The sequence below is a fragment of the Hyperolius riggenbachi genome, chromosome 12 (genome assembly GCF_040937935.1).
Source record: "Hyperolius riggenbachi isolate aHypRig1 chromosome 12, aHypRig1.pri, whole genome shotgun sequence".
Classification (NCBI taxonomy): Eukaryota; Metazoa; Chordata; class Amphibia; order Anura; family Hyperoliidae; genus Hyperolius; species Hyperolius riggenbachi.
The window spans coordinates 236,929,080-236,951,252 of record NC_090657.1 but is presented as its reverse complement, the minus strand read 5'-3'; the positions used below and the strand labels follow the sequence as shown (position 1 = coordinate 236,951,252).

The 22,173-nt window shown below is 44.4% G+C and overlaps 1 protein-coding gene across 3 annotated transcripts in view; it reads left to right on the top strand.

Annotated features, from left to right (window-relative positions):
• COX10 (cytochrome c oxidase assembly factor heme A:farnesyltransferase COX10) overlaps positions 1-22,173 on the top strand; it is a 1,230,266-nt gene that overhangs the window by 295,104 nt on the left and 912,989 nt on the right. The gene's annotated exons all lie outside the window — the stretch shown is intronic.

The window sequence follows — 22,173 nt, the reverse complement described above, 5'->3', positions numbered from 1 at the left end:
AATCTCTTGAATGATCCTTTATGTTCAGAGGATAGTCTAACCAATATTACTCACTTTGCACAAGACCACAAACAGGATGAAACCCCTTCCCCAGTTAAATGGGAAGCTCTCAAATGAACTTTGAGAGGCATTTTCATCAAACACGGTTCCAGGGTCAGGAAGGAACAAAAAACTCAGGTAGCTGATGTTTTAACCAAAATCAATCACCTTGAATCAGAGTTATCCAATCTTAGGACAAAGCTTAAACTTTTAATAGATAAACTCTTTCTAATTGCCAGAGACAAAACTAAAAATCTCTATTTTGAACATGGAGGCAAATGTGGTAGACTATTGGCCAGGCAAATACACCCCGAACAAAATCCTCTTATATAACCTCAATACAAATGTCTCGCTCTCCCATAGCCCGAAACAGATCATATCTGCTTTCCGTGACTTCTACCATGCACTGTACAACATTCCGGATAAACACACCGGCCTCTCTTCAGAAGAAATAAAAGCCAAATTATTATCATATATTAATGACACAGCCCTACCCCAACTATCTGCTGATACGAAGGCAACCCTAGAGGCAGATTTCACCTCTGAAGAAATACTGTAACTACCGCCCTAAAACAAACCCCTTCGGGTAAATGTCCTGGCCCTGATGGCTACTCCGTTCGCTTCTATAAAAAATGGAGTGACCAATTGATAATCCCCTTTCTCCGGGCATGTAACGATATCTCACCCTCCAATCCTTTTACCCACCAAGCTTTAGAAGCACACATTTCTGTTCTCCACAAGACGGGTAAGGGCCCCTCTTCCTGTGGCAGTTATTGACCGATCTCCCTGATCAACGTTGAAGTTAAACTATACTCCAAAATGTTAGCCAACGGACTACAACCATTGATGAAATACTCAGGTCCACTTTCAAGAAAGTTATTTTTTATTTTGTGTGATAGTTTTTAATGCCATTATTTGTTGCATTTCATGTGCTGGTAAGATGTGTTTAAAATACCACCATTCCTTTTGGCTTAGAACAAATAGTGTATGTACTCTGCCTAGTTATGTTTGTACTCTGGATTTACCATGTCTCCCCATCACCCCGAGTCTGTGGTATGGGATGTTTAAAGGGACCTTGAGCACTTGTTAAAAATGAAATAGTGACTTACCTGGGGCTTCCTCCAGCCCACCGTAGGCTGCAAGGACCCCCGGCGTCCTCCTGGCTCCTCTCCCGGTCCCGGCTGGTGTCTCCTTTATGGGACTACTTCGTCCTGAAGTTATCAGGCCTGCTTCCCGCTTTGCCGACATGCGTAATCATGTCAGACGGCGGACCTTGGAGCCTACGGTGGGCTGGAGGAAGCCCCAGGTAAGTCACTATTTCATTTTTAACAAGTGCTCAGGGTCCCTTTAGGCAGGGAACACACTTGACTTTAAGTTTTCCGCGCGCGTTTTTCTGCATACTTTTTCTGCACACTAAGTGTGTTTCCATGCAGGAAAACGCGCGCGTTTTTTCACAGCAGCTGCTGTAATTGATACAGAAAACTGTTAAAATCTGCAGAATCAGGATGCAGAATGTCAGTTTTTTTTTCTGCGCGCGAACAATACAGTAAGTGTGTACTAGCCCATTGATTAACATGAGTTCTCAGTTTTTCTGTGCAGAAAACGCGCACGAAAACAGTCAAGTGTGTTCCCTGCCTCAAAGAGAACCGAGGTGTTTTTTTACTAAAGATAATAAAAGATAATAGAACAGAGTCATGTTCTCTGCACAATGACATGCCTCTGTGTCCTTCTGGTGCTGCTGGCAGTCCCCCTGCAAAATCCAAGACCAAATCCAATCCAAAAACTCCAAGCTAGCGACAATCTGCTTGTCGTTAGCCTTCTGTTTACCTTGTATGTGTCAATCTCTGTGTTTCTCCGCCTCGCCCCGCATTGTCTTCCCTGCTTCCTCCATCGCATGGCTCCCGCCTCTGTCAGCTTCCTCCAATTGAAAGCTAAGCCGCGAACCGCAAAGTAAATTTGCAGGAAGGGGCAGAGCTGTTCACCGTAGCTCTGCCTCTGTCAGTGCCAATTGCTGCCAATCTCCACCCCCTTGTAATTTATGTAGCCAATCACTACCTCTTAAGCACAGTTAGGAAGGAGCAGGGTGATGTACTAGGACGTGCGGTCAGTGGCGGCGCCACGCTGGGGCTTACCCAGGCTTAAGCCCCAGCTGTCAACCTGTTAGCCCCCCTTGATGCCCCCCCCCCCCCCCCCCCCTGCAGGCTGTGGCCGCGTGGTTCAGAACTTCGGAAGGAAGGAGGAGGAGGAAGAGGGCTGGCCTGTCAGATGTCCCTGGTAATTATACTGACAGACGCAGCCAGGCACAGTCAGAGCAGCCCGCAAGGGAAGGGTAACGTTCGTGGCAGTTAAATTTGAGTCACGTGACGACATCCGTCACTTGACACTCACGCAGTGTGCAGCGCGCTCAGACTCCCCCTTGCCTGGCTCGCACAGCTTCAGAGAGAAGCTTGCCACTTTCGCTCCGTCCAACCAACGGCCGTTGTAGGCAGCTGCAGCACCGGGGACTCAGTGCAGCCAGCCAGACCAGACCAGACCAGACTGTGTCACTACTAGTGACTCGAAGGTGGGTTTAACGTGGGGTGGGAAGCCAACTTGAATGAATTGTTTTTTTGGGCATGTGATGTGATGTGATGCTGATGTGACATGTGAGCCTGGGGCTCCCAGACCCAGCCCACCACCACCAGCCAGGCCTGAGCCTGGGGCCTCCCCCTCTCTCTCTGTCTCCCCTCTACTCCCCAACCCACCCCTCACCACCACCACCAGCCAGGCCTGAGCTTGGGGCCTTCCTCTCTCTCTGTCTCCCCTCTACTCCCCAACCCACCCCTCACCACCACCAGTCAGGCCTGAGCCTGGGGCCTCCGTCCCTCTCTGTCTCCCCTCTACTCCCCAACCCACCCCTCACCACCACCACCAGGCAGGCCTGAGCCTGGGGCTCCCAGACCCAGCCCACCACCAGCCAGGCCTGAGCCTGGGACCTCCCTCCATCTCTGTCTCCCCTCTACTCCCCAACCCACCCCTCACCAGCCAGGCCTGAGCCTGGGGCTCCCAGACCCAGCCCACCACCAGCCAGGCCTGAGCCTTAGGCTCCCAGACCCAGCCCACCACCAGCCAGGCCTGAGCCTTGGGCTCCCAGACCCAGCCCACCACCAGCCAGGCCTGAGCCTGGGGCCTCCCTCTCTCTCTCTCTCTCTCTCTCTCTGTCTCCCCTCTACTCCCCAACCCACCCCTCACCACCTCCACCAGGCAGGCCAAAGCTGCCCTGGGGCCCCCATCCCACCACTACCACCACCAGCCAGGCCTGAGCCTGGGGCCTCCAGCCCACCACCAGGCAAGCCAGAGCTGCCCTGGGGCCCCCAGCCCACCACCATTAGACAGGCCTGGGGCCTCCAGTTCAGCCCACCACCAGGCAGGCCTGAGCTTCCCTGGCCCCTGGGGCCCCCAGCCTACCACCACCAGCCAGGCCTGAGCCTGAGTCCTTCCGCCCAGCCCACCACTATCTCTTAAGTGCATTTAGTGGTGAAATGCTGTCTGTCATTACGTGCATTTACTGATGAAATGCTGTCTCTTATGTGCATTTAGTGGTGAAACGCTGTCTCTCATTACATGCATTTACTGGTGAAAGGCTGTCTCTTATTATGTGCATTTAGTGGTGAAATGCTGTCTGTCATTACGTGCATTTACTGGGCAAACGCTGTCTGTCATTACGTGCATTTACTGGGGAAACGCTGTCTCTCATTACGTGCACTTACTATTAAAAGGCTGTCTCTCATTACATGCATTTACTGGTGAAAGTCTCTGTCATTACGTGCATTTACTTAATATTTTTTTTTATGTAACTACATTAGCTGGTACAACTATATTACAGTTAGCCCCGCCTGCATGATGTCATGACCACGCCCACTCCGTTCGCCTTCCCAATAAGCCCCGCCAGCCATTGTTCCCCTTTTGAGCTCCCCCCCCCCAAAAAAAATCTGAAGCTGGAGCCGCCGCTGCGTGCGGCGTGTGTGCGGCTGCACTGAACAGGAAGCTGTTGCCCGAAAAGACATCTGAGGTCGTGGCCATTTTTAGCAAGGAAGTAGCTTTTCTTCAGAATAGATTTGCAGACAAACGGGAGGCGGCAGAGAGTATTTAGACAGTTTTGACTGTTTAATTTCCCCTCATTTGTGTCTAATAACAAGTTGTAATTTGATCTCCCCCCGTGTCACGTGACTGCCATGGCAGAGATGTCAGATAAGCTCATTTGAAAGCACAGGGTGTTAACGCTATCTCTACTTCCATGAAAGCAGGAAATAGACACACTGCAGATTTATTGCACAATTTGTATCAGCTGTAATAAAGAAATGTTTTTTCTTTAAAGGTTATTGTGCTGTTTTGTATCTTTTACAGCAGAGAAGAGGTTTTGAATTCAGGTCCACTTTAATATTATCAAACATTAGAAAACATCCTGATTAATTAATTACTTAATATAACACAGCTCAGTCACTAGGCTCAAGCTGACCATGTCTTACACCAGGGTGGAAAAACGTTTTAGGCCAATGGTCATATTGCTGTTCTTGAGAGTGCTAGGGAGCCGAACTAGCGAAATTGTGCACAATTTTTGCTGATTACCATTAGGAACACTTTGCCATTTTTGTCAAATAAAACATTACCACAGGACATAACCCATATACCGTGTGCTGTAAGCACAGTAACAGCTTCTAATCAGTGCCTGTTGTTGCTGGTGGCCCCTGAATGCGGCATCACAGCTACGGCCTGCAGTCCGCATGGAATTAACAGCTGTAGAGAGCATTGAGGCCTTCAGAAATGGCTGGACGTGCTGCATTTGGCCCCTGGGCTGGACTTTGGACATGCCTATGTTAAAAATGGGCACTAAAATAGGCGACTTTAAACCCCCATAACTCTTGCTTATGACAGTTAACACTGGAGGGAGGGTGTGACAGTAACAAACTGACAGCACAACTTTATAAGACGGGAGAACGGGGAGGCGGGATTATACACAGAGCTCGGCCATTCTGATTGGACCAAAACAAAAACAAAGTTGCATAGACATGCCAATCAAACTGACAGGCAGATATCAACAATAGCATAATTAGGATCTCTCCTACAGCATCAGCTCCAGAGGACCTGTGAATAGAAAGAAATACAGAGCAGCACCAAGCAGGAAATTTATATCACAAACCCCATTACTCATATATGGGAAAATTGCTGCAATCCTTGGGGAGCTTCTAGACTTTCATTGAGAAAAGCTATTTCTGCTGCTTTCAGTAAGGCTTTGCTGAACTGTCACTGTATTCTCCCGGAATTCTGTCGTTATGGAGGCTGATTCTTCAGCATTTATCTCTCTGCTATCTGCATCTTCCTTAAACGTCGCCAACATTATAGAAAATGCCTTTTATCAGGACAAGAAGAATTGCCATGACTACAGAATGTTTCATTTCGATAATCGGGTCCTTAAAGGGAGCTTACACTTCTGTGTAACAAATAGAAATCCGTTCATACTAGCTCTAGACATTGCAAGGACTAATAATGGCAAACAGTTCTTTTAGCTTGCTTACATTGTTTCAGCAAGTGTAAAACAAACACAGAAATTCCACAGTGTTCCCAACTAAAACTGTAGCTGTAAGTGTCAGTTTGTTGCCCGCCACTGTATTACTCCAGTCCAGAGTAATTTTTTTTCTTAATAAAGAATTTGTATTGTGCAATTTTCAATACAGGCATGTATAACATGTAAAGTCAATAACTTTAAACAATCATATGGCATGTGACAGTAGTCAAGTAAAATGTAAGCAAATTGCCTAGGAATGGTTATATAGGTCAGCAGAACATAGATGATATGTATAAACCATCACATGTTCTTATATTATGCACACTGCATTACATAAACTTTGAAATGATAATAAAATAAGAACAAGAGGGGAAAGAGTATAAGACAGTGCATCAGGATCAAACAACAAAGCTATTGGGTAAATAGAGTCTACGAGCTGGATTAAATGTCTAATACATACGTGTTGATGTTACTAGGGATGAGGGAACAGTTGATGTGTAATACATAAGGGCTATCAGGGGTATCTTTTAACAGGCCTTACTCACAACCTGAGGGGTACATTATGTATGTTCATAATTTGAGCATATTCTTCCTTAGTTTGGAAATCTATCCACAGAGCCCAGGTGAGGTAGTGTTTATCAAAGGAGTTTTTTTGTAAGTAGGATATCTCTTCGAATTCCATGATAGAGTTTATAGCTAGGAACCATTCTTTTAGAGTTGGGATTTGGGTGGATCTCCAGTGTCGTGGAATAAGGCCCTTGGCAGCGTTAAGAAGGAATGGCAGTATGGTTTTCTTATATTTTCGGGGGCTCATATTAGTTTTATGGAATAAGACCACCCAGGGATCCCTAACCAGGGAGACATCAGTTATTTTTAACACGAGCTCCAGGATATTGTCCCAGAATTTCTTAATAGCTGGGCAGGTCCACCATATATGTAGCATTGTACCTATTTCACCACATTCTCTCCAGCAGAGACTGGGTACCTCTACATTGAATCTAGCGAGACGAGCAGGTGTATAATACCATCTAGAGATTAGTTTGTAGTTAGCTTCTTGTATTTTAGAGCTTATAGAGGAGATATGCACCAGTTCCAATACCGCGTCCCTCTCTGTTATCGAAAGGGTGGAGCCGATCTCCTCCTCCCACCTCTCCACAAAAGCCGGACCGTCCTGATACAGCTGATCTAGGATGATATCATAAAAAAGTGAAATACCATGAGTAGGCCTGGTTTCCAGTAGGAAGATTTTAGTGAGGGGGGAGGGGGAGCTGAGCGAGTCTCCAGAGATACTCAATGAAGAGATAAAATGATGGAGTTGTCTCCAATGCCAACTATCCAGCGGAAGAGTTCCCACTTTATTTCTGAAATATTCTAAACGGTGAAGGGTATGATTTGAGGTGAGTACTTCAGACAATCTTAGAACCTTATCTGCACTTGAGGACCATTTGCTGAAGACTGAGCTAGTCTGGCCTGGTGGGAAATGTGGGTAGCCAGTAAGAGGCATGTGAGGGGATAGTAATTTTTTACCATATAATTTCCTCATCGTGGAGTGCCATATTCTCAGGGTGGTTATAATTGTCGGGTAGTTTATTTTCAGCAATGGGATTTTGGATTCTGGGATCCAAATTAAGTCTTTCAGAGGGTGAGAAGCCGAGACCTGCTCCAATTTGACCCACTTTCTCTCTGAGAGAGAGAAAGTCCAGTCCAGGGCACGGTTCAGATGAGTGGCCCAGTAATACACCTTCAAGTTTGGGGAGCCAAGACCTCCTTTATGTTTTTTCCTGTACAGTGTTGAGGCACTTAGTCTACTTTTACTATTTTTCCAAATAAAGTTTCTAAATTTCGAGTGAAGTTTTTGAAAGTACGAGTTGGGAATATGGATCGGTAGCATTTGTAGGAGGAAGAGTATTCTAGGTAATACATTCATTTTGAGCGTAGCTATTCTCCCTAGCCAGGTTATTCCTAGTGGGGACCATCTGATCAGGTCAGAGTCAATGGTACGTAGAATAGGGAGGAAATTAAGGGAGAAGTGTTGGCTATATGAGGGGCAGAGATATATACCTAAGTATTTGAGGGAGCGAGCTTGCCATCTAAAAGGGAAGGAGTCCTGGATAGATTTTAGTGTCTTTGAGGATAGAGTCAGGTTTAGTGCTTCAGATTTGCTCCAATTTATTTTAAAGTTAGAGAGTGTGCCATATATCTTCATTTCTTTTAAGAAGTTGGGGATGGATACATGAGGATTGGTTAAGAAACAAAGAATGTCGTCAGCGTATGCTGCAAGTTTATTATGGGTATCTCCTAAGGTAATGCCTGTGATGTCTGGGTTCATTCTGACAGATAGTAGGAAGGGCTCTAAAACTAGAGCGAAAATGAGGGGTGAAAGGGGACATCCTTGGCGAGTGCCATTTTGGATGTGGAAGGGATCTGATAGAATACCATTGACTCTGACCTTCGCCGTAGGTTGTGAGTAGAGGGCAAGTATGTATGATTTGGCTTTGGGTCTCATCCCAAACTTACTCAAGGTGGCCTTCATAAAGTCCCAGCCCACTCTGTTGAACGCCTTTTCGGCATCAGTGGATAAGAAAAATGCAGGTAGCTTAAGGCGTCCAACAGAGTGGACCAAGGCCAGAGCTCTAGTAGAATTGTCTCTGGCCTCTCTCCCAGGTATGAAGCCAACCTGGTCTGGGTTGATGAGCCCGGGTAATAAGGGTCCCAGGCGGAGAGCCAACACTTTAGCAAAAAGTTTTATGTCTCCATTAAGCAAGGAGATAGGCCGATAACTTTGACAAAGATTTGCATCTTTTCCTTCTTTGTGAATGACAGAGATATGCGCTCTTAGAGCATCGATGGAGAAAGGGCAGTGCTCTGTAATAGAGTTAAAGTATTTCTGTAAGGGGGTCAATAAAATTTGACTATATGTTTTATAATATATAGTTGGTAACCCGTCTGGGCCTGGGGTTTTCCCCGTAGGGGTCTTCTTAAGGGCCATAAAGATCTCATATTCAGTTATCTCTTCATCCATTAACTTTTGTTCAGCTTGTGACAATTTAGGTAGATTCATTTTATTAAGGTATGAAATTATTTTGTGTTTCCTAGCCATAGTTTGTTCTGAGGATTCCTCAGATCTAATATTGTAGAGAGTAGAGTAATATTCTTTAAAAAGGGCTGCAATGTCTCTAGAGAGGACTGCCGTCTTCCCATCGTGTGATTTAATTTGGGCTACATAATTTGTTTGCTTGCGTTTGCGTAGGGCCCTTGCTAGCATACGTCCCGATTTGTTTCCCCATTCATAATACTTGTGCGAGACTCTCAGTAGGAAGGATTTGGCTCTGGAGTCAAGGTGGGTATTCAATCTAGCCTTCAAAGCGGTTAGGGCATCTAGCTCAGCCTGCGAGAAAGATTGTTTTAATCTATTTTCTAGATTAGCTATCTGGGAAATTAACAGAGTAGAAATGGCTTCAAATTCCCTCTTCCTTCTACTACTGATCTGAATGAAGTGACCGCGGATGAATGCTTTGTGGGCTTCCCATAAAGTGGAACGTTTAATATCTGGTTGGTCATTTTTTTCAAAATACTCCGTTAATTTACCTTTAATATCTGAGATCACTGTCTGGTCTGAGAGGAGACTCTCATTTAAACGCCATGAGTCAGGTTTTTTGTAGGGCAGCAGGAGATTAAGGTCTAGTGTGACCGGAGCATGATCTGAGATGGTTATATTGTGTATTTTGGATGAAGTAACTCTAGGGAGATCTACATGTGCGACAAAGATTGTATCAATCCTAGAATGAGAGTTATGGGTTGGGGAAAAGAAAGTGAAATCTCTCTCCGTTGGGTTTTTAATCCTCCAAGCATCCATTAGTTGGGCTTCGTGTAGTAGTATTTTGATCTGTCTACGTTCCCTATATGAAATAGTCGATTTATGGGAGGAGGAGTCAAGCTTCTCATCCCAGGTCATGTTGAAATCACCTGCTACTGCCACAACACCTTCTTGGAAGGAGATGAGTTTCTTTAAAGGACTTACGAGGCCAAGTCCATAAAAAAAAAATAAAAAAAGTTAGCTACCTGGCTCAGCTTGTAAGGCACGGAGGACGCCGTCCGCGCCCTCCGTGCCGTTTCGCCTGGTCCCCGCCGCTGCACAGCCCCCCGAACGGTCCCCGACCGCGCGGCCCGGGTCGGGCTCCCCAGCCTGTACCAAGATGGCCGGCGGAGCTGGCCGCGGCTGCGCAGTCCGCATGGCCGCGAGTGCGGCTGCGCAGCTCTAAGGCCAACCCCCCGATCCACGCAACAGTAGCGTGGTTCGGGGGGTTGGCCTTAGAGCTGCGCAGCCGCACTCGCGGCCATGCGGATTGCGCAGCCGCGGCCAGCTCCGCCGGCCATCTTGGTACAGGCTGGGGAGCCCGACCCGGGCCGCGCGGTCGGGGACCGTTCGGGGGGCTGTGCAGCGGCGGGGACCAGGCGGAACGGCACTGAGGGCGCGGACGGCGTCCTCTATGCCTTACAAGCTGAGCCAGGTAGCTAACTTTTTTTATTTTTTTTTATGGACTTGGCCTCGTAAGTCCTTTAAGAAAGGGCCCAGAGTTTTAGCATGTTCAGTGTTAGGGAGGTATACTGAGGCCACTGTAATTGTCAGACCCTGGATTTTACCCTTTACAATCACCCACCTGCCCAAGGAATCACATATTGAGTCAACCAGTACAAAGGGAACCCCAGAACGGAAACCAATCGCTACTCCTTTATTCTTAGCTGAATTAGAGTTGGAATAAAACCATTGAGTATACTTTTGGGAGCGAAAACCATGCTTATCTCTGTCAACAAAATGGGTTTTTTGGAGACAAGCTACATCTAAATTTAGTCTATTCAGTTTGTGTAGTGTCTTGTATCGTTTGATTGGGGAGTTAGCTCCTTTAACATTAAAGGAGCCTAATTTAAGTGTTTGAGTTGCCTTTTTAGATTTTTATAAAATAAGGGGGATCTCCCTGGTCCCGGTTGACTTCGTGTCCCTGATCCCAGCCCCGTAGACTATCAGACAATAAATTCCTGATGCGAATTAGAAGAAGGAAATGAAAGAAAAAGAAAAGAAAAGGTAGCATAAAATGAGGAAGAAAAAAAAACACATAGTAGTAAGAGCATAGCAAAACCAATGCAAACATATATACAGTAGGTTAGCAACTATAAACTATAAAAGCTAATGATTGTTAAGGACATGTACCAAAAAGGTACCATTCTTATCTTAATGTGTACAGCAGCAGCCGTACGCATTTGTAAGAGTTCCTGCGGGGACGCTGCAGGATCGCCTGTCATAGTGCGAATTGAGCCGACTGCTCACTTCGGTCTCGGCTGAAAAAGGAAAACAAGCAGAAATCAAAAGGAAACTGTGTTTGGGTCAAAAACCCCATTTAGATGAACTCCGTAGCAGAGTTCTCAGGACATTCTTATGAACAAAGAGAGTTCAGGCTTTTGGCTTAAAAGGAGGGTGGACGATATTGCGAAACATTGTGAGGATTCACAGTTTAAAGACTATAGCTTAACAGGGTGAGTCCTGGAGAGAAAGTTGTGGGGATCCCCTCTTGGATCCTCCTCTCTTACTGTTAGAGGGGGACCACTGATCCATAGGAGTAAAGTCAATCTCCGTTAGTTTAGGGCACCAGTCCGGAATGTTAATTGTGCCCAGGTTTAGAGCTGTGCAGAATTCCGAAAGTTCCTCTGGAAAACGGAGAGAGTGTACCTTTCCCTCATGGCGCACGATTAAAGCAAAGGGGAATCCCCATCTGTACAGAATACCACGGGATCTAAGTGCTTCCAACACTGGTTTTAAGGTTCTACGCTGTTGCAAAGTTTCAAATGCCAGATCTGGAAACAACTTGAGTTTGGCCCCATCAAACTCCAGTTCATTAAGAGCTCTCATTTTGCTGAGCAGATCCTCCTTCTCTGCAAAGTAATGTAATCTACATATGACATCTCGTGGGGCTGCGTCAGTGCGAGAGCGTGACTTAAGAGCCCTGTGGACTCGATCGATTTGGATGAGTGTGGATTCTGGTTTGCCCAGGATTCTATTAAAGATAGTGCGGATCACTGTTGGGAGATCTTCGTCTGATGTGGCCTCAGGTAGCCCTTTCAGTCGCACGTTGTTCCGCCTGTTGCGGTTCTCGTGGTCTTCCTGCTTATAAAGCGATTGCCTGATAAGGCGACTGTGGTCGGCCAAGGCTGTATTAATCTTAGTGATGGTTGTGTCATGAACTCATGATATAGAATTTTATCCTCCACCGCCTCGACCCTATGGCCTATGTGCGCAATGTCCGTTCTAAGGCTTGCTATCTCCGAGCGGAATACTGATTCAATCTTATGGTATAGGTGGTCTAGATCAGCTTTAGATGGGAGCCGAGTCCCGTACTCACGATCAGGAGAGTCCGCTCTGGAGTCTGTAGAGTGCGTAGGGGAGGCGGCAGGTTGTGAGGCCTTGCTGTTGGACGCCTTAGGCGGGCCCGATGCCTTCGTCGCCATCTTGTCTGCGTTGTTACTGCGGGAGGCTCGGGTGTTTTGCAAGAGCTGTGCAATATCCGCGGTATTCGAGCCCCTGGATTTGTTGCCTGACTTCTTGCTGGTCCCGGGCATCTGCTCAGGTGAGGTGACAGCAGTTATGTGGAGGGTTAGACCAGAAATTTCAGCCGAGACTGTCGGAGCTCACAGCACTAGCGTCTGTCCACCATGACGGTCCGGCCACGCCCCCCCAGTCCAGAGTAATAAGGGATTTTACACTACACAGCCAATGACTCATAAGCATACCTCCCAATTGTCCTGCTTTGCTCGGGACCGTCCCGTAGCACCCCGCTGTGTCCCGGAGCATACCCACCTCCTTTGCTTTCCCAGCCCAGTATATGCAGAGTGTATATGCGCAGTGATAGCCATGCTACTCTCAGCTTCTCCGGGCGTTTTAGTGATGTGCATACATATGCTCACCTCTCACTCTGCTGCCTGCTTCTTCTTCTGTGTCACATGATTACCCGCCACCGCATGAGGAGATTGAGATGTTGGGTACTATAGCGAGAGGTGAGTGGTGAGAGGATGGATGTACATCGATGGAGGAGGGTGCTGGACCTATACTCTGCATATACTGGGCTTGGGTGCACAGGACAGGGGCCACTAAACACCAGCAGGGACCCTATATATGGCGGAGGGGGGAAGCACTAGGCATCAGGGAAAGCACAAGGCATCATGATGCCCAGTGTAACAGACTGATCCATTGAAGTGCAAAACAGATCCGTTTTTACGCATCCATCTGAAAATGGTGCCTATGAATAATGGCGCACAGTGTTGCCGCTAATCCGTTTGCCGCTTATCGCTATTTAACGTTAAAGCCTTATTGTTATTTAGCGTTAAAGCCTTATTGTTATTTAGCGTTAACACACAGAACCCTCTCTGTACCTATCCCTAACCCATAACCCCTCCCTGGTGGTGCCTAACCCTAACTACCCCCCTGGTGGTGCCTAACCCTAACCACCCCCCAGGTGGTGTATATTGTACTGTAACTATACGTAATCTAACCCTACTCTCACACAGAACCCTCCCTGTACCTATCCCTAACCTTAAGACCCCCCCCTGGTGGTGCCTAACCCTAAGACCCCCCCCAGTGGTGCCTAACCCTAACCTTGACAGTGTTACATTAAATCCATTTACCGTTTTGCAGTTAAATAACGTCTGCAGTTTGGCTTATGTAGGGTGCTATTGATAAATAACGTTACTGTGTGCCACTATTGCTAAATAACGTTAGTGTGTGCCACTATTGCTAAATAACGTTACTGTGTGCCGTTTTTCTTCTTTTTTCCCTGTGCGCTATTATTATGCAGTACTGACGATAAATAGCGATAAGCGTATCTTTTTAATGCGGCGCCATTTTTATGCATAGGGGCTGTGCGCCATTATTCACTGATCCCGTTTTTACAGGATCCAGTACAGTGTGAACGCGGCCTGATTCCCTGGAGTAAAATCTCCCTCTATTACAATCCTCTCTAAGGCCCAGTGCACACCAAAAACCTCTGGCAGATCCACAAAACGCTAGAGGTTTTTGAAGCTGATTTCAGAGCGATTCTAGGCATGTGTAGAGAGGTTATCTAAACATGCCTAGCGGTTTTTAGAGTGTTTTTGGGTAGCAGATTACAAATATTGTTACAGTAGAGCTGTTACTGTTCTGTAACAAAAACGCCTGGAAAACCACTCAGATCTAGTGTTTTTCAGAGCGGTTTTCCACTTTCCTATACTTTACATTGAGGCAGAAACACCTCAGATATCTAAAAAATGCTGCAGCCCCCCAGTTTGCGTTTGTGGAAAAAACGAGCCGCTCTGGTGTGCACCATCCCAGTCACTTTTATTAGCCAAGTGGTTTTCTCCCTGCAAGCGATTTAAAAACCGCTCCAGAACCGCTCCGGTGTGCACCAGCCCTTATTGATAGAGTGCGATCTTCACATATTAGGAAACAGGTCTGAAATGTTACAACCCTCACATTGTATTTACACTGTCACCTATGGGATGACAGTGCTCATTAGTAGTTACATAATGTCAAAAGGAAACATTACACAAGTAAATGAACTGACAGCTAAAAAGACATGAGAGGGAGTGGGTGGGCTAATTACTGTTTAATGGAGCAATTACTAACACAAAGCGCATTCAGTGCTGGGAGCTTCCAGTCACCAACAATGACTGGATGCCGGCTTGTCACATCCCAGTAAGGCTACCTATTATCAGGTGCCTCAAGCGCTGTCCATATCCACCAACACTGAGCGCTTCCCAAATAGGACTTCATGCTCACCGGCAGTATATGGGGAAGACCAGCAGAGCTCAGCACAGTCAGCCCTGTCAGAAAAGATGTGTAAGGCTGGGAACACACTTAGCAGAATTGCATGCATTTTCCCCTATGTGCTATGGAGGAAACGCATGAAATTCTGCTACGTGTGCTGCCTCCTAGCCTCAAATTCACTGCAGGGCTTATGTTATTATTAGTGTGTATTTATGCAGTGCCATCACCTTCTGCACCACTTTACAGAGTACATAGTCATGTCACTGACTATCCTCAGAGGAGCTCACACTCTAATCTTACCATAGTCATAGTGTAATGTCCTACCATATTATTATTATGTATGTATATAGCACTGACATCTTCTGCAGCATTTTACAGAGTACATAGTCATGTCACTGACTGTCCTCAGAGGAGCTCACCATCTAATCCTACCATAGTCATAGTCTAATGTCCTACCATATTATTATTATGTATTTATATAGCACTGACATCTTCTGCAGCACTTTACAGAGTACATAGTCATGTCACTGACTGTCCTCAGAGGAGCTCACACTCTAATCCTACCATAGTCATAGTCTAATGTCCTACCATATTATTATGTATTTATATAGCACTGGCATCTTCTGCAGCACTTTACAGAGTACATAGTCATGTCACTGACTGTCCTCAGAGGAGCTCACACTCTAATCCTACCATAGTCATAGTCTAATGTCCTACCATATTATTATGTATTTATATAGCACTGGCATCTTCTGCAGCACTTTACAGAGTACATAGTCATGTCACTGACTGTTCTCAGAGGAGCTCACACTCTAATCCTGCCATAGTCATAGCCTAATGTCCTACCATATTATTATTATGTATTTATATAGCACTGACATCTCCTGCAGCACATTACAGAGTACATAGTCATGTCACTGACTGTCCTCAGAGGAGCTCACAATCTAATCCTACCATAGTCATAGCCTAATGTCCTACCATATTATTATTATGTATTTATATAGCACTGACATCTTCTGCAGCACATTCCAGAGTACATAGTCATGTCACTGACTGTCCTCAGAGGAGCTCACACTCTAATCCTACCATAGTCATAGTCTAATGTTCTACCATATTATTATTATTATGTATTTATTTGGCACTGACATCTTCTGCAGCACTTTACAGAGTACATAGTCATGTCACTGACTGTCCTCAGAGGAGCTCACAATCTAATCCTACCATAGTCATAGTATAATGTCCTACCATATTATTATTATGTATTTATATAGCACTGACATCTTCTGCAGCACATTCCAGAGTACATAGTCATGTCACTGACTGTCCTCAGAGGAGCTCACACTCTAATCCTACCATAGTCATAGTGTAATGTCCTACCATATTATTATTATGTATTTATATAGCACTGACATCTCCTGCCGCACATTACAGAGTACATAGTCATGTCACTGACTGTCCTCAGAGGAGCTCACAGTCTAATCCTACCATAGTCATAGTCTAATGTCCTACCATATTATTATGTATTTATATAGCACTGGCATCTTCTGCAGCACTTTACAGAGTACATAGTCATGTCACTGACTGTTCTCAGAGGAGCTCACACTCTAATCCTGCCATAGTCATAGCCTAATGTCCTACCATATTATTATTATGTATTTATATAGCACTGACATCTCCTGCAGCACATTACAGAGTACATAGTCATGTCACTGACTATCCTCAGAGGAGCTCACACTCTAATCTTACCATAGTCATAGTGTAATGTCCTACCATATTATTATTATGTATGTATATAGCACTGACATCTTCTGCAGCATTTTACAGAGTACATAGTCATGTCACTGACTGTCCTCAGAGGAGCTCACAATCTAATCCTACCATAGTCATAGTCTAATGTCCTACCATATTATTATTATGTATTTATATAGCACTGACATCTTCTGCAGCACATTACAGAGTACATAGTCATGTCACTGACTGTCCTCAGAGGAGCTCACACTCTAATCTTACCATAGTCATAGTGTAATGTCCTACCATATTATTTTGTATTTATATAGCACTGACATCTCCTGCCGCACATTACAGAGTACATAGTCATGTCACTGACTGTCCTCAGAGGAGCTCACAGTCTAATCCTACCATAGTCATAGTCTAATGTCCTACCATATTATTATGTATTTATATAGCACTGGCATCTTCTGCAGCACTTTACAGAGTACATAGTCATGTCACTGACTGTCCTCAGAGGAGCTCACACTCTAATCCTACCATAGTCATAGTCTAATGTCCTACCATATTATTATGTATTTATATAGCACTGGCATCTTCTGCAGCACTTTACAGAGTACATAGTCATGTCACTGACTGTTCTCAGAGGAGCTCACACTCTAATCCTGCCATAGTCATAGCCTAATGTCCTACCATATTATTATTATGTATTTATATAGCACTGACATCTCCTGCAGCACATTACAGAGTACATAGTCATGTCACTGACTGTCCTCAGAGGAGCTCACAATCTAATCCTACCATAGTCATAGCCTAATGTCCTACCATATTATTATTATGTATTTATATAGCACTGACATCTTCTGCAGCACATTCCAGAGTACATAGTCATGTCACTGACTGTCCTCAGAGGAGCTCACACTCTAATCCTACCATAGTCATAGTCTAATGTTCTACCATATTATTATTATTATGTATTTATTTGGCACTGACATCTTCTGCAGCACTTTACAGAGTACATAGTCATGTCACTGACTGTCCTCAGAGGAGCTCACAATCTAATCCTACCATAGTCATAGTATAATGTCCTACCATATTATTATTATGTATTTATATAGCACTGACATCTTCTGCAGCACATTCCAGAGTACATAGTCATGTCACTGACTGTCCTCAGAGGAGCTCACACTCTAATCCTACCATAGTCATAGTGTAATGTCCTACCATATTATTATTATGTATTTATATAGCACTGACATCTCCTGCCGCACATTACAGAGTACATAGTCATGTCACTGACTGTCCTCAGAGGAGCTCACAGTCTAATCCTACCATAGTCATAGTCTAATGTCCTACCATATTATTATGTATTTATATAGCACTGGCATCTTCTGCAGCACTTTACAGAGTACATAGTCATGTCACTGACTGTTCTCAGAGGAGCTCACACTCTAATCCTGCCATAGTCATAGCCTAATGTCCTACCATATTATTATTATGTATTTATATAGCACTGACATCTCCTGCAGCACATTACAGAGTACATAGTCATGTCACTGACTGTCCTCAGAGGAGCTCACAATCTAATCCTACCATAGTCATAGTCTAATGTCCTACCATATTATTATGTATTTATATAGCACTGGCATCTTCTGCAGCACTTTACAGAGTACATAGTCATGTTACTGACTGTCCTCAGAGGAGCTCACACTCTAATCCTACCATAGTCATAGTGTAATGTCCTACCATATTATTATTATGTATTTATATAGCACTGACATCTCCTGCCGCACATTACAGAGTACATAGTCATGTCACTGACTGTCCTCAGAGGAGCTCACAGTCTAATCCTACCATAGTCATAGTCTAATGTCCTACCATATTATTATGTATTTATATAGCACTGGCATCTTCTGCAGCACTTTACAGAGTACATAGTCATGTCACTGACTGTTCTCAGAGGAGCTCACACTCTAATCCTGCCATAGTCATAGCCTAATGTCCTACCATATTATTATTATGTATTTATATAGCACTGACATCTCCTGCAGCACATTACAGAGTACATAGTCATGTCACTGACTATCCTCAGAGGAGCTCACACTCTAATCTTACCATAGTCATAGTGTAATGTCCTACCATATTATTATTATGTATGTATATAGCACTGACATCTTCTGCAGCATTTTACAGAGTACATAGTCATGTCACTGACTGTCCTCAGAGGAGCTCACAATCTAATCCTACCATAGTCATAGTCTAATGTCCTACCATATTATTATTATGTATTTATATAGCACTGACATCTTCTGCAGCACATTACAGAGTACATAGTCATGTCACTGACTGTCCTCAGAGGAGCTCACACTCTAATCTTACCATAGTCATAGTGTAATGTCCTACCATATTATTTTGTATTTATATAGCACTGACATCTCCTGCCGCACATTACAGAGTACATAGTCATGTCACTGACTGTCCTCAGAGGAGCTCACAGTCTAATCCTACCATAGTCATAGTCTAATGTCCTACCATATTATTATGTATTTATATAGCACTGGCATCTTCTGCAGCACTTTACAGAGTACATAGTCATGTCACTGACTGTCCTCAGAGGAGCTCACACTCTAATCCTACCATAGTCATAGTCTAATGTCCTACCATATTATTATGTATTTATATAGCACTGGCATCTTCTGCAGCACATTACAGAGTACATAGTCATGTCACTGACTGTCCTCAGAGGAGCTCACACTCTAATCCTACCATAGTCATAGTCTAATGTCCTACCATATTATTATGTATTTATATAGCACTGGCATCTTCTGCAGCACTTTACAGAGTACATAGTCATGTCACTGACTGTTCTCAGAGGAGCTCACACTCTAATCCTGCCATAGTCATAGCCTAATGTCCTACCATATTATTATTATGTATTTATATAGCACTGACATCTCCTGCAGCACATTACAGAGTACATAGTCATGTCACTGACTGTCCTCAGAGGAGCTCACAATCTAATCCTACCATAGTCATAGCCTAATGTCCTACCATATTATTATTATGTATTTATATAGCACTGACATCTTCTGCAGCACATTCCAGAGTACATAGTCATGTCACTGACTGTCCTCAGAGGAGCTCACACTCTAATCCTACCATAGTCATAGTCTAATGTTCTACCATATTATTATTATTATGTATTTATTTGGCACTGACATCTTCTGCAGCACTTTACAGAGTACATAGTCATGTCACTGACTGTCCTCAGAGGAGCTCACAATCTAATCCTACCATAGTCATAGTATAATGTCCTACCATATTATTATTATGTATTTATATAGCACTGACATCTTCTGCAGCACATTCCAGAGTACATAGTCATGTCACTGACTGTCCTCAGAGGAGCTCACACTCTAATCCTACCATAGTCATAGTGTAATGTCCTACCATATTATTATTATGTATTTATATAGCACTGACATCTTCTGCAGCACATTACAGAGTACATAGTCATGTTACTGACTGTCCTCAGAGGAGCTCACACTCTAATCCTACCATAGTCATAGTGTAATGTCCTACCATATTATTATTATGTATTTATATAGCACTGACATCTCCTGCCGCACATTACAGAGTACATAGTCATGTCACTGACTGTCCTCAGAGGAGCTCACAATCTAATCCTACCATAGTCATAGCCTAATGTCCTACCATATTATTATGTATTTATATAGCACTGGCATCTTCTGCAGCACTTTACAGAGTACATAGTCATGTCACTGACTGTTCTCAGAGGAGCTCACACTCTAATCCTGCCATAGTCATAGCCTAATGTCCTACCATATTATTATTATGTATTTATATAGCACTGACATCTCCTGCAGCACATTACAGAGTACATAGTCATGTCACTGACTGTCCTCAGAGGAGCTCACAATCTAATCCTACCATAGTCATAGCCTAATGTCCTACCATATTATTATTATGTATTTATATAGCACTGACATCTTCTGCAGCACATTCCAGAGTACATAGTCATGTCACTGACTGTCCTCAGAGGAGCTCACACTCTAATCCTACCATAGTCATAGTCTAATGTTCTACCATATTATTATTATGTATTTATTTGGCACTGACATCTTCTGCAGCACTTTACAGAGTACATAGTCATGTCAGTGACTGTCCTCGGAGGAGCTCACACTCTAATCCCTGCCATAGTCATAGTCTAATGTCCTACCATATTATTATGTATTTATATAGCACTGACATCTCCTGCAGCACATTACAGAGTACATAGTCATGTCACTGACTGTCCTCAGAGGAGCTCACACTCTAATCCTACCATAGTCACAGTGTAATGTCCTACCATATTATTATTATGTATTTATATAGCCCTGACATCTCCTGCAGCACATTACAGAGTACATAGTCATGTCACTGACTGTCCTCAGAGGAGCTCACACTCTAATCCTACCATAGTCATAGTGTAATGTCCTACCATATTATTATTATGTATTTATATAGCCCTGACATCTTCTGCAGCACATTACAGAGTACATAGTCATGTCAGTGACTGTCCTCGGAGGAGCTCACACTCTAATCCTACCATAGTCATAGTCTAATGTCCTACCATATTATTATGTATTTATATAGCACTGACATCTCCTGCAGCACATTACAGAGTATATAGTCATGTTACTGACTGTCCTTAGAGGAGCTCACACAATCCCCCTCCCTTCAAAGTGTGCCCACCCCAGTAAAGGTAGCAAATGTGCACCGAGTATTTAGTAGGTAGCCCCTTCCCCAGTATTGGTGGCCCGATGCACCCCAGTATTAGCCAGCTCCATATGGAACTAACCCATGGAAAAGCGGGCTGCAGCTGGAATGGGAGGGCACTGCTGCTGCCTTTAGCCACAAGAAAGTTGTCTAAGCGGTGGAAAAGTATAAATCGGTCCTGTATTTCCTGTATTTCTCACCAGACAGATGCATTTCACAGAAGGCATGCTGAAGATGTATTTGCAGCAGAGATATATGCGGAGCGCCGTCATTCCAGCACTGCAGAACGATACAATTAGGGTTTTGAGTTTATTTCAATACAAGGTCAAAGTCCTTCTCCTCTTCCAGCTTTGCTGAGTCTTTTCTGCCCTTTCCTCAAAGTCTTCAGACAGACTTACAAATCGTATTATGCAAACATTGTCTGTGGTTGTATTTTTCCTCCTAATTGGCCTTGGATGATGATGGGCTCTGACAGCCTGGCTCTAATTTCAATCCAATCTGCCTCTCTGCGAAACTTTACGCGTCTCCTCATGAAGGACGGAGAGTATTGAGTGAAAAGGAGGCTGTGAGCAGCATGGCGGGGCTAGTAGAGCGCTTCCTGACCCTTGCGGTTGTAATCAGAACACCACTGATTGTACAAAGCTTTTCTCTAAAGTAAAGCTCTGCCAGGGGGTTGGATGAGGAGGGAGTAGAGACACACTCGGTCTTCTATCACTGTCTGAGGTCTTGCTGTGGAACTTTCCTCTCACTGCTCTTTCTTGGGGAGGGCGCACTCTGGTACAGGAAGTGAGGTCATCACCCAAATGAGGATCTAGATAGAAGTAAAGACCTGTGTGGTTGGATGTGGTTCACTCCAAAAAATAAACGATTGTGACAGTTTTCCACATTGAACAAAAAGGGAATTATTTACACAGCTGGGGAGAGTGCATTCAGAACAACACAATGGGGGGGCTTTCTGGTAACTGGAGGCACCCCAAAATATATTAAATAATTTAAAAAATTTAAAGTAAAGTAGGTGTTGGCTAACCTTCATTGATGTCAATTAATCAATATATTTAATAGAAAGGTCAAAGCAAGCAGCTGCATGCTTCGCTGGGGTTACGCAGTATCCATTAATGCGAAAGTACGGAGAGGACCATGAAGACCAGGAGGTGAATAGCAGCAGCGCAGAGTACTGGGATATCGGAAGACGCAGGAGGAGAAGAGAATGACGTGGAGAAGCATGACTGGAGTGAGGGGGAAATTTTACTGTATCTTTACATTCATTTTTGAAGACGAAAAAGTGCGTCTT